Source organism: Suncus etruscus, chromosome 9 (genome assembly GCF_024139225.1).
Source record: "Suncus etruscus isolate mSunEtr1 chromosome 9, mSunEtr1.pri.cur, whole genome shotgun sequence".
NCBI lineage: Eukaryota > Metazoa > Chordata > Mammalia > Eulipotyphla > Soricidae > Suncus > Suncus etruscus.
In genome coordinates, this window is record NC_064856.1 from 96,720,344 (window position 1) to 96,733,669 (window position 13,326).

A 13,326-nucleotide genomic window follows, 5' to 3' on the forward strand; every position below is an offset into this window, starting at 1 on the left:
ATAGTAATAGCACTTAACCCTGATTCAGCACTTCCTTTCAATGGGCAAAATCCAGTCAATCCACAAAGCAGATGAGTTGGTACAACAGTTAACCTGTTTTATACACAAAGAAACTGAAGTGCAACAACTTGCAAATGGCCACAGTTTCTGAGCTACACAGCTCAGGTTCCAGCCCTAATCTTCATTAAGGCCAAGTTCCAAACAGTACCCATCAGCTGAGCGACCTTGTGCTGCCGAAGAGAAGCCAATCTCTGCCAGCCCCAAAGCGAGCACGTTTGCTCTCAGGCAGTCAGACCTCATCCCTTTGTGTGGTCTTTTTAATATACAACATTGGCAAAAGCATGGAAAATATGAAGGGAAGGCAGGTTGTCAGACTGCAGACAGACCCATTAGGAGACAATTACAACAGGACAGGAAGCGGCCATGGAGCTGCAGAGCAATTTGAGAGTTGGTTTGACAGAACTTGCTGATTGAGTGGGTGCTGGGGGTGTGAGAGCAGAGTCCTGAATAAATGCCAGGATCTCGGATATTGCCCATTTCATTCCTCCCTTGCACCCTTCCCCCGAGTTCTTACACATTTTCTGCTTTGCTCTGAATTGACTGGTACTTTGTCTTTATTGTTCAGGATTATTCATCCACCCATCAAACCCTTGTGAATCTGTTGCTAGTGATAATACAAGTAAAGTGCAATAGAAATTCCAGCTCATGGGACTGGAGTAACAGCACAGTACATAGGATGTTTGCCTTGCATGCAGCTGGCCTGGGTTTAACCCCCAGAATCCCATATGGTCCCCTGAAGACTGCTAGAAATAATCCCTGAGGGCAGGGCCAGGAGTAACCCCTGAGTGCCACCAGGTGTAGCCCAAAAACAAACAAACAAAAGAAATTCTAGCTCTCAAGATTTTGTGATCCAATAACGATGGGGAGACAGGAATCCCTATTTTTCTGAAAGGAGTCAACTTCCTGGGAATCAGAATTGTAGTGGGCCTGTATGATCACATAAAGTTAGATCTTTAGATTTGTCACCTTTTCTAAAAACACCCACAGTTCTAGTAGGTGATGTGATCACAGGGAGAGTGGGGGTAGTTAGACTGAGATGGATGTTTCTGAGCAATCGCCCAGCCACTCCACTTGGGTGGCAGGGCCTGTATGGTTTGAAGCTAGTCTTGTAATTTGTTTTCAGCAGCCAGAAGAAGTCCTGCCTTGTAATCTCTCCCTCTGGGGTCTCCTCTTCCCCCACCCCCTGATACCACACTTCTCTATCTTTCCAGGGTGCCCCTGAGAACCCTGACAGCTTCCATCAGCAACCCCTTCACCTCAAGCCCCACCTCTCTCATGCCCCCCCCTTACCTATTTCTTCTCTGTTCCTAATCACCCCTTCTTTCTACAGCCTTCTCAGGAGAGATCATTAGCCATTGATGTCCCCTTGAATCAATCCGTTCTTTGCCACCCACCACATTACTCTTGTTCTTTTTAAAATGGTCTTTCCTTTCTGTTCTGTGTGCTTGGGACTCCCCCCTCCCCAAAGACGCCACAGGCATTCCTGGAATGCTTTGTCACCATCTCCTCTCCCATCTAGCCCTGCTCACCATTCATGCTTAACCCTCCAAAGTTGCTCACCTCTCTTTATCTGGTGAGGTCCAAGCCAGAGGGCGGGTTGGCTCCTGTATTGGTAGTTCAGTAGGCTGAGCACATGCAGAAATTCCCTGGGTGGAAAGCCAGGAGTAGCACTTGGGGGATGTGACCCCAAACCAAAACAGGAAGTCAACTCCTTAACGGGTCCTTCCCTGTGTCCTGCTTCCTCCTTTGGGTTTGAGTCCTTCCTTAGTCTTACAGTCATCTCATACTTTTTATTACAGTTTTTGACTATATTTAGGTGGACTCTCTACTTACTTTCATCTCCTTTATTAAATGGTAAGCTTTGTGGGGGCAGAACCCTTGTCTGTTTTGCCTGTCCCCAGCATACATCAGGGTTTTGTTTTTTTTTTGTTACTTGATATGAAGGCTAGACTGGAGTAGGGGGAGCTCAGGCAGTAGTAGAACATGTGTCTGGTATGTGCCAGGCCCTGAGTTCAGGCACTGTCTCTGCCTGGCTGCCTCTGTAGGTGTGGTCCATATAGAAATAACATGAGAATAAGAAGCACTAAATATACAAAGTGCAAGTACAGGGCACTTGCTTTGCACATAGCTGGCCTGGGTTCGATCCCCAACACCTTATATGGTCCCCTGAGCCCACAAGGAATGATGCCTGAGCACAGAACCAGGAGTAAGCCCCCTAAACAGTGCCAGGTGTGGCCCAAAAGCATTAAATAAATAAATGTTCTTTTTTTTTTTAATATGGAACGCTTCACAAATTTGCGTGTCATCCTTGCGCAGCATCCTTGCCATGCTAATCTTCTCTGTATCGTTCCAATTTTAGTTATGTGCTGCCGAAGTGAACACAAATAAATGTTCTTAATGAAAATTTAAAACCACTAAATATGAAGGCTAAATATTTATTGATCACTTTATATATTTTTTTGGGGGGTGGGCTTTTTGAACCACACTAGGAAGCACTCAGGGGTTACTCCTGGCTCTGCACTGAGAAATCACTCCTGGTTCAGGGGCCATATGGGATGTCAGGGATTAAACCCAGGTTGGCCACATGCAAGGTAAATGCCCTACCCACTATATTATCACTATGGCCCCCAAAAAATAGATTCTTTTTTTTTTAAAGATAGATTCTTAAATGAATTTTAACTTTTATATTGACTGGAATATGTTCTTTCTTTTAAAATAGGACAGGGTTGGCTTTAAAATCTGCTTGATACCAACTTTTCAGTATTGTGTGGGAATCTTGATTTGAAATAATAATAATTAATAATAGCTACCACCTTTTGGCCACCTATATGCAAATCCCAAAACTTCATGTTCAACACACCCTGCTTAAAAAATTGGCAGGCGGGGCCGGAGAGATAGCATGGAGGTAAGGCGTTTGCCTTTCATGCAGGAGGTCATCGGTTCGAATCCCGGCGTCCCATATGGTCCCCCGTGCCTGCCAGGAACAATTTCTGAGCCTGGAGCCAGGAATAATCTCTGAGCACTGCCGGGTGTGACCCAAAAACCACAAAAAAAAAAAAAAATTGGCAGGCAAAACTGATGGACATTCCAGCCTTGCAGCTGATCACACTGGGGTCCTTCAGAGGCCTCCTAGGAGCCACTGCTGTCACCATCTGAACTCATCAGCTCAGCACTATAGCTTGTGCACCTGCACAATAGCCCATAATTTTAATTCTGATTTCCCAATAGTAATAACCAAAATATTATATTATTCCTACCTGCCAAGGGGCAGGCTTCAGGGAGGTTGGGAAACTGCTGACTAGATTGGAGGGAATTTTACATTTGTGGTAGGATATTGAATGCCAGAAATAACTGTTTTATGAATGACTCTGTTAACTACAGTATCTAAATTAAAGAAATTTAATTTAAAAAATAAAACAAAAACTGATCCTTCAGAGGCCAGAGTGATAGTACAGAAAGTAGAGAATCTGGCTTGCACATGTCCAACCTGGTCATTCTCCAAGAAACACAAAGAGTAATTATTGAGTATGGAGCCAGAAGAGAACCCTGAGCATTGTCAGGTATGCCCCCTCCCCAAAAGAGAAGTAACCGGCCCCTTCAAAACTAGACTTGATTAAATAATACCTTATTGCAGTAAGACTCAGGGATTCGGGAATAGTGCAACAACCTAGAGCACGTGCTTTGCATTATGGGAACTGCATGTATACCCCAAGACCCTCATGATCCCTCCTACAAGGTAACCCCCAACACTAATCCAAATACAGCCTCTGCCAGGTATGGCCACATAACCAAAACTAAATAAAATAAAATAATATCCAGTCTACAGGATACATAGAAGAACACAGGATGCCATCCTGGCTCTCCAGACCTGCATTTGGAGACTTGACTTCAAGGACAAGAGAAGCAAAGAAAAACAATTATTCTTATTTAAATAAGCAAGAAGAAACAAATGGGCTACATCTGCCTAAAATCTTTATATGGTCCCAGGCAGTGTTGCCCAGTGATCAGAGTGCAGGCTCTGTGGGCTGGAGCCTAGTTTGAACTGCACCACCACACAGTCCTCTGAGCATCCTGAGTCACCCCAGCATTGCCAGGTGTTGTTCCAAAAACACACCCAAAGGAACTTAAATGTAAACACAAATGCCATCTGTACATTATCTATCTGGAGAGCAGTTAGTACCCAAAATGTAGAGAGAATTTGCACAGTTCAATAAAAAGGCCAACCTAATCAGAAAATGAGCAAAAGGCCTATTATGAGATCATATTATAACATAATATGTTTGTCTCCAAAGAAAACATACAGATGGCTCACAGATGAATGAAAAAAAAAATCTCTTACTCACATTCACAAATTCACTCAACCTCACTTACTACTTAGGAACTATAAATGGAAGTGTGGAAAATATCCCTCTCACTCATAAAACTGGCCTGTATCAGAATGCCTAGGAAGAACAGATACTGAGGAGGAGAGCAGAGGAGAGAAAGGCCCTTTAATACAGTGTTGGTGGGACTATACATTGGTGCAGCCTCAGTGGAAAACATCATGGATATTTCTTCAAAGACTAAAAAAATGGAAGCTTAGATGATCAGCAGTACCCGTGGAAGTACTTACCTGAAAAACCATAGAACACTAGTGCAAAAAGTAGTGCAAAACCAGTAGTATGTAGCCCTGTGTTCATAACAACTTTATTCTCAGTTACACAAACATGGACACCTCAGGGCCCCTTCTCCCTCTTCAGTAAAGAATCAGATGGGAAACTTGTAGCTTAGTCAGTGAAACACAGAATGAACTTGTGCCTTTTGCAACAACTTGGCTGGAACTTGTGGTGGTGATTGTCCAAAGTAAAGTAAGTCAGGAGGTGAACGGGTTCCCAAATGATGACCTGATCTGTTACCAGAGCAAATGAACTGGCAAAACAACAGACGTGACTGTTAGACACTGTGAAGAATATGGCGGTTCCTGAAGGAACGGGGAAGTAGGCCGGGAGGAAGGGGTGGGGGCATTTAGATAAAAAGTTGGCATGAGGTCCTCTCTGGTGGGTGAAGGGAGGAGTGTGAAACTATCCTCCCCCGGTTTTATAGTGTTTCAAACCAATGATAAATCACTGCACTTTTTTTCTAAATCAAACTATTTTGGACTGTGAAAGAGGCCACACACTATTATCACCCACCTACATGTGTCTTGCCTTGCAAATATATTTTCTTTGGCTTGCAGAGTTTAAAGAGAAAAGAAAATCTCAATTCTGGGGTCAGAGCGATAGAGCTGCAAGTATGGTGCTTGCCTAGCATGCAACTGACTCAAGTTCAATCCACAGCATCCTGTATGGTCTCTGAGCACTGCCAGGAGTGATTCCTGAGTACAGACCCCTCAGCACTGCTAGGTGTGTGCCCCCTCCCCCAACTCCAAATCTCAAGTCAGTCACTTTGGAACAGAAAATTCTTCCAGCTCCCTACCCACATTCCAATAGGGAGTCAGTATGCGAGGACAGAAGCAGCTGCTTGTTTGCAGGGCTTGTGGCTCCCTGTTCCCATCTCCAGATGCCCTGCTTCTGCCTGGCCTCCAGACTCTTGGAGGACAAAGAGTCTAGAGCCTCTTTGGAATTGTTCGAAGAACAGAGACATTCTGAACAGAGACATTCTTCATTCCGAATGGGGAAAGCATGGAATTGATTCTGCCATTAGAGGCTATGTTTTTCTCTTTCCTTATCAAGTTGTCCTAAAGAGATTTAGAATCAGTGGGACCCTGGAAATCATCTCCTTTCCACATTCTAAATTTTGCTGTTGTTTTTTGAGGTGCCACACCCATGAGACTCTAGGCCTCAAGTCTGCACCCAGCACACAGAGCTCAAGCAGGTGTGGACCCAGATACTTTAAGTCTAGGAGGTTATCATGCTTTTTCTCTTTCAAGAGAAATGCCCTGGTCTCACCTTGGCCAGCATGCAGTTTGGGGACATTATTGGCATTCATGTGCACCACAATTCACCAGCCCCCTCCTCTCCTCATTGCAGAACATACTGAAATGGGTTGGCAGGGGGGGTGTCACACACTTTTTTAGTGGTGATATATGAAATCACATACTTAATCGTGGTGCTGGGGATACCAAAGGGCAGTGCCAGGAATGGAACTCAAGCTTTCTGCTTGCTAGGCAGCGATGAGCCTCTGAACTATCCCCACCCCATTCCCATCTTTCTGAATGGAAACATTTTACCCATTAAAAAAAAAAAAAAGACAAATAACATCCCAGGGTTTGAAGGAAGCACTCAAGGGCTAGGACATTTGTCTCATTTATGTGAGTCCTTGAGTTTGATCTTTGCAACACATGACACCCCCCTACTCCAGGGCCAACAGAAATAAATTCCCTTTCTTCTTTCTCTGGTTCCTTATAACCACTATTTTACGTTCTGCCTCTATTCAACTGTTCTAGGTACCTCAAATGCAATCATATAGTATTTGTTCTTTCATGCTTGCTTTATTTCACCAAACTCAAGGTTTTCAGGGTTCTCCATATGGTAGCATGAGGCAGAATTTTATTCCTTAGTAGGACTGGAACTTAGCTGTTCCTTTGGGGGAGTGTCACATTTCACTTATCCATTTAGCTTCCTGTTACCATGTGGCCATCGTGAATAGCATTGCTATCAGCATAGATATGCAAGTATCCTTGCCTCTGATTCTCGAGACTATTCTCGGGCAAAATTGCTGCATCTGTTTATAGTTTCATGCTTAACATTTTAAAGGACTTGGCATACTGTTTGAAAACTGTCATGGAGGCACCATTTTACATTCTTATCCACAGAAGAGACCTAATTTCTCCAGATTCTCTCCAATATTTTCTATTTCCCAACGTTTTGATAACTAACATCCAAATGGGTATGAAGCAGAACCTCAATGTAGTTTTTTGATTTGCACTGGCCTCTTACCTAATGATGCCAAGCATCTATTCCTGTCTTATTGACTGTTGGCTTATCTTCCTTGGAGAAATGTCTAAGTCCTTTGCTCATTTTTTAAATTAAGTTGTTAGTTTTTCTTGGTGTCAAGTTCATTATATTTTTCTGAATATGAGACCCTTATCAGATCTATGATTTGCAAATATTTTTTCTCATTCTTGTCTTTTTACTTTCTTGATACTATCTTTGATGAATAAAAGTTTTTTATTTCATTTTAGTTTGGATTGACACATGACACCAAAAGTAAAGGGAAGTAGAAAAAAAGAGAGGAATTAGACTTCATAAAAAAAATAAAACTTTTTTCAGAGAAAGAACCCAGTGAGCTGAGTGCATGCTTTGTATGCTAGAGGCCCTGGGGTCTCCAAATACTATGTGTTTTGGGGACCACACCTGTTGGTAATTAGGGTTTACTCCAAGCTCAGTGCTCTGGCATCACTCCCACATAGTACTTAGGGACCCTGGGGCCTCTTGCATACAAAGCATATACTCAGCTCACTGGGTTATTTCTCTAGAAAAAGTTTTATTTTTATGAAGTCTAACTCCTCTCTTTTTTAAATTCCCTTTACTTTTAATGTCCTACATCAGTCCAACTCATCACCAAAGAAATGTCATGAAGCTGGGGTCAGAGAGATAGCATGGCGGTAAGGCATTTGCTTTGCATGCAGAAGGACAGTGGTTCAAATCCCAGCATCCTATATGGTCCCCTGAGCCCACCAGGAGCAATTTTTGAGTGTAGAACCAGGAGTAACCCCTGAGCACTGCTAGGTGTGACCCCAAAACCAAAAAAAAAAATAGAAATGTCATGAAGCTGACTTTGTATTATTTTTTTCAAGAATTTTTTTTACTGTTGGTTCTTTTCTCCCACTTCCCATTGTTGTGTCACTGTGGCCATGTCTGGAATTTGCATGCATATGATATTTGCTGCTTCTGTTGCAATGCTTGCTGGGGGTCACCTTCTGGTTGTGGGGACATAGATTACATCGATGATGCTAGGGAATTCCCTAGGAAATGTGATTCCATGAAAGGGCCTCATCCTCTCCGGGCCTCAAACACTCCCAGCACCGTTTGTTAAAAACTAGCAAGTTGGTGCCAGAGAAATAGCACAGTGGTAAGGCGTTTGCCTTGCACACAGCTGACCCAGGACGGACCCAGGTTTGCTCCCGGCATCCTATATGGTCCCATAAACCAAGAGTGATTTCTGAGTAACCCCCAAGCACTGCCAGGTGTGGCCTCAAAACAAACAAACAAACAAAAAACCTAGCAAGTTGACCTTAGGGCCCTTGAGATAACTCAGGAATCAGGGGTGTCAATTTGCCTGCACAGAATTCCTGGTATCACGTAGTAGTACCATCACAGAGTAGTGCCAGAGCTAGTGCTGGAGGTCCTCAAGCACTATTGGGAAACACTTCAAGGTCTAAACAGCACCAGAAACACTTCAAGGTCCAAACAGCACCACATTCTCAGGCCATAACATTGAACCATCTGGCCCAGTCGGCTGAGTAACAGAGTGGCCCCCAGGTCTCCTGATCACTACTTGGAAATTTCCACAAAATAAGAAAAATCAATTGGCCATACACATGAGGGCTTATTTCCAGGATCTTGATTTTAGTCTGGTGGCCTGGATGAGTATCCAGGGATCTCTATGCTCGCACAGTGCTGTTCTAATCGCCTGGCCTTGTATTACATTTCAAAGTTAAGAGGACTAAGTTCTCAAACTTTCTTCGTTTTTAAGATGGTCTCAGCTATTTAGGGCCCCTTGCAATTCCATATGAGCTTAAAGATCAGCTGTTCCATCTCCGTGAAGAGGGCTGATGGAATTTTGATAGGGATTGTGTTGGCTCTTTAGGTTGCTTTGGGTAGTGCTGACATTCTAACAATGTTAAGTATTCCTGTGCAGGAGCGCAGGGTGATTTTTCAGTGAGCAAGAGAGAACTGATGTTTTAGGGATTCCTGCATATCAGATTGTATTACCTTCATAGAGAAAAAAATTGTACCTCTTCCTTTCCATTTGGATGCCTTTTATTTTATTTATTATTTTTTAAAATTTTTGGTCAGGAAAAGGCTACACCTAGCTATGCTGGGGTCTGCTCCCAGCTTGTTGCCACAGGTTCACTCCTGGGGTTATTGAGGGAACCCAGCAGTTGGGAATTGAACCCAGGTCCTCACACATGCAGGGCTCTGCCACTGAGTCACATTTCTGGCTATTGTTGTTGTTGTTGTTACCTAATAACAACCTATGACATGTTGAGTTGAAGCAGTATTTGCATCCTTCTTTGATTCTTGATATGGAGGAAAACTTTTTAGAATTTGGTTTTAAGATAAAAGGTGCAGGGGCTAAAGAGATAGCATGGAGGGAGTGCTTTTGCCTTGCATGCTAAAGGATGGTGGTTCGAATCCCGGCATCCCATATGGTCCCTCGAGCCTGCCAGGAGCGATTTCTGAGCATAGAGCCAGGAGTAACCCCTGAGTACTGCTGGGTGTGACCCAAAAACCAAAAAATAAAATAAAATAAAAGGCATCCAAATGGAAAGGAAGAGGTACAATTTTTTTCTCTATGAAGGTAATACAATCTGATATGCAGGAATCCCTAAAACATCAGTTCTCTCTTGCTCACTGAAAAATCACCCTGCGCTCCTGCACAGGAATACTTAACATTGTTAGAATGTCAGCACTACCCAAAGCAACCTAAAGAGCCAACACAATCCCTATCAAAATTCCATCAGCCCTCTTCACTGAGACCCAAAAACCAAAAACCAAAAAAATAAAATAAAAGGTGTGGGGCCTGAGGGACAGTACAGGACTAAGGCACTTATCTTGCATATAGCTAACCCTGATTCAGCCTTCAGCACTTCATATAGTCCTCCCAGCTTCACCAAGAGAGATCTCTGAGCATAGAGTCAGGAGAAAGCCCTAAGCACTGCTGGTGTGGTTCCCTTCCCACCCAATAATAATAAAGGAGTGTTGAGAAAATTGTGATTCATTTAGGTTAAAAGCTCCACATATTAATAGCTTTTCCTGACAGTCCAGTTTTGTAAATCATACTAACTCATATTTGGCAGGGGTGAGCCATACCCAGTGGTATTTAAGAGTTAGTTATATCTAATTTTGTGGTTGTGGGTTGTTCCTGTAGTACTTGGGGATACCAGGGAATTTTAGGGATCAAACCGAGGGTCCCTACATGCAGAGAATGGGCTTAGTCTGTTGAGCTCTCCTAACTCCCAGTACTTTTTACAACACACATTTTGCATCCTGGAGCCTTAAGTGGCCCCCGAGCATTGAATCAGAGAAAAATCTTAGCACCACTAGGTTTGACCCCAAATAAAATGACAAGTGTTAGAAAATTTTTTGTGTAAAGGCTCAGTTACCAGCCTTCCTACTTGAGAAATCATCTTGGAGAAAATGAATGTTTTATTTTCCTCAATTAGTTCCAAAACTTTATGGTGAAAGAGAAAGTAAATGTACCATATAACATTATATTTATGTGGGCCCAGAGAGATAGCACAGCGGCGTTTGCCTTGCAAGCAGCCGGTCTAGGACCAAAGGTGGTTGGTTCAAATCCCGGTGTCCCATATGGTCCCCCGTGCCTGCCAGGAGCTATTTCTGAGCAGATAGCCAGGAGTAACCCCTGAGCACAGCCGGGTGTGGTCCAAAAACCAAAAAAAAAAACACAAAAAACCAAAAAACACTATATTTATGTATATAGATAGATAATATGAGCCATTCAATTATTTAATTTTAAATAATTTTAAAGGATTTAAAATTTTAAATGATTTTAAATTTAAAATATTATTTATTAATTAATTATTAAATTTTTCCTTCCTCCTAATTATTAAATTTAATAATTTAAAATGATTAAATAGCATAGAGATTTCTGTGGATTGAAATGTATCCCCCACAAAATTTATATAAAAGTCCAAACCTCCAGTATGGTCATATATGAGCATAGGGTCTAGATGGTTGTTATTAAATTGCATGAAGTTGCAGGGGTGGGACCCTGATTCAGTTGAATTAGTGCCCTCTTTTTTTTTTTTCTTTAAATTTTTGTTTGTTTGTTTTGGGTCACACCCGGCAGTGCTCAGGGGTTACTCCTGGCTCTATGCTCAGAAATCACTCTTGGCAGGCTCGGGGGACCATATGGGATGCTGGGATTTGAACCACCGTTCTTCTGAATACAAGGCAAATGCCCTACCTCCATGCTATCTCTCCAGCCCCCGAATTAGTGTTCTTTTCAGAAGAGATCCCATAACCTGCACCCTCTCAGCCCTGTGAAGACACAGTAAGCACTGACATGAGATACCTTGGCCCTGGCCTTCTGTCTCCAGAAGGTAAGGCAGCATGTATCTGTCATGCCTGCTATTTAAGTCTGTGATATTAGGTTAAGGTGGCCCAAGCAGATCAGACCAGACACCATCTTTCCACTTAGTTTCAGCAAAGAAAAAGTCCATTTGTTTTGAGTCCAAATCTTGCTTTTGATTTATCCCCAACATTTTATCAGCATCTGTATGTGGCAGTATTGTGGCCTAAAATGAACACTCAATTTATTTAAAATATCAGTAGAAATTCCAAGTGGAGAAACCTATATTTAATGGATTTACTTAAGACAGAAATGCTAGTTTCTTTATTTTAATATTGTTCTGACAATTGCTTATGTCAGTGGTGGCTAACCTTTTTGAGCCCGAGTGCCCAAACTGCCGCACAATGCCGGGTCCTCCCAATGCCAGTCCGGCCCTGTTGCCAGGTGAGCTGCAAAGCAGACACCGCATATTCGCCTCCCGCCAAACCGCATATCTTAATTGCAGACCTTCCCGAATGCCAGCTGCAAAGCCTTCGAGTGCCACCGCAGGCTCACGTGATATAGGTTCACCATCGAGGGCTTATGTCATTAAGGAAACGAGAATAAAAGATTCAATTCTGGGACCTGAGAGAGAAAACAGGGTTTAGGCATTTGCCTTGCATGCAACTGACTCGAGTTTAATTTCTGTGGTCCCCTGAGCCCAGAGCCAGGAGTAAGCCCTGAGCACTGTCAAGTGTGGTCCCCTAAAAAAAGCGAAAAGAGTAAATTCTGATGCCACTGATGAAAGCTCTGCAATTACTCTGATATATTCACTGTTTAAAAACCTTGTCTTTGGGGTCTGGAGGACTAGAACAGGGGCTCAGAGCACTTGCTTTCCAACATCTGGTCATGAGTTCAATCCCCAGTGTCACTGCATATGCTGAGCATGAGCAGCTCTGTCTACTGTCCCTGACACCACAACACACTCTAATCTCACAACAATCAGATGTGCTGAAGCACCACAGAGAAGTCTGACCCCCACCAGTACCTGCACTAAGAAAAGATCATGCAAGTGTCATGGCCAGGAAATTCAGCCTATGTGATCACGCATGTGAACTCCACCATAACCCTGGCGAGCCCCGCAGCCAGACCTTGTGTGCTTCAGCTCAGAGCCAACCCCTGGCAAACATGTGTGCAGTTAACCCAAGCCCAGTGTGTGAACACTGCAGCCTGTTGGGCCACCCCAGTGAGCAGCACAGCCAGTCATGTGACCTCAATTACCTGGGCAACACCAGCAACAACAGAAAGAAGTGGGGAGAGATAGGAATGAACTCATCCAATCGTCTAGGGAAGGAATAAAATTATCCAGTCATCTGGAGGCAGGAATAGTATCATCTAATCATTGGGGACAGGAATGAAATCATCCAATCATCTAGGGCCTCCTCCTAGAGCCAGATAGTGCAGGGAAGGGTTGGGGGAGATTGGTGGTAAGATGCTTGCCTGTATGCAACCGACCCAACTTTCCGACCCAGTACTATATGGTCACTCAGGAGCAACCGCAGAGTATGCAACCAGGACTAGCACCAACCCAAGCACTGCCAGGTGTGACTCAATATTCCTCCACTCCAACTCCCTAAGAGGAAAAAAAGTTTCTTGACTGTAACATTCTCTACAAGTGTGGGGTTTTTTTGTTTGTTTGTTTTTCGTTTTGGTTTCTGGGTCACACCCGCCAGTGCTCAGGGGTTACTCTGGCTCTACGCTCAGAAATCGCTCCTGGCAGGCTCAGGGGACCATAAGGGATACCGGGATTCGAACCACCATCCTTCTGCATGCAAGCCAAACACCCTACCTCAATGCTATCTCTCTGGGCCTCCATAAGTGTTTTTGAAAAACTGTTCATATAAATGTAACTGCTCATGCTGGTGGTGTTTTAAGACCTTGTATTTTGTCTGACCCACGAGGTTCCTCGATTTTTTTGTCTTCTCTGCTTTCCCAATTACTGTGCAGAAATGACCACATTTTCACCTCTGTGTTAGCATACTAATACTT

At 43.4% G+C, this 13,326-nt stretch overlaps 1 protein-coding gene and 1 non-coding gene across 2 annotated transcripts in view; one reads left to right on the top strand and one right to left on the bottom strand.

The window, feature by feature from the left end:
• Positions 1-13,326, top strand: part of CSTPP1 (centriolar satellite-associated tubulin polyglutamylase complex regulator 1) — a 209,556-nt gene that overhangs the window by 112,964 nt on the left and 83,266 nt on the right. The window lies entirely within an intron of this gene.
• LOC126019959 (U6 spliceosomal RNA) lies at positions 2,332-2,441 on the bottom strand. Its single transcript, XR_007499560.1, has one exon. It is a non-coding gene; the product is annotated as a U6 spliceosomal RNA (small nuclear RNA).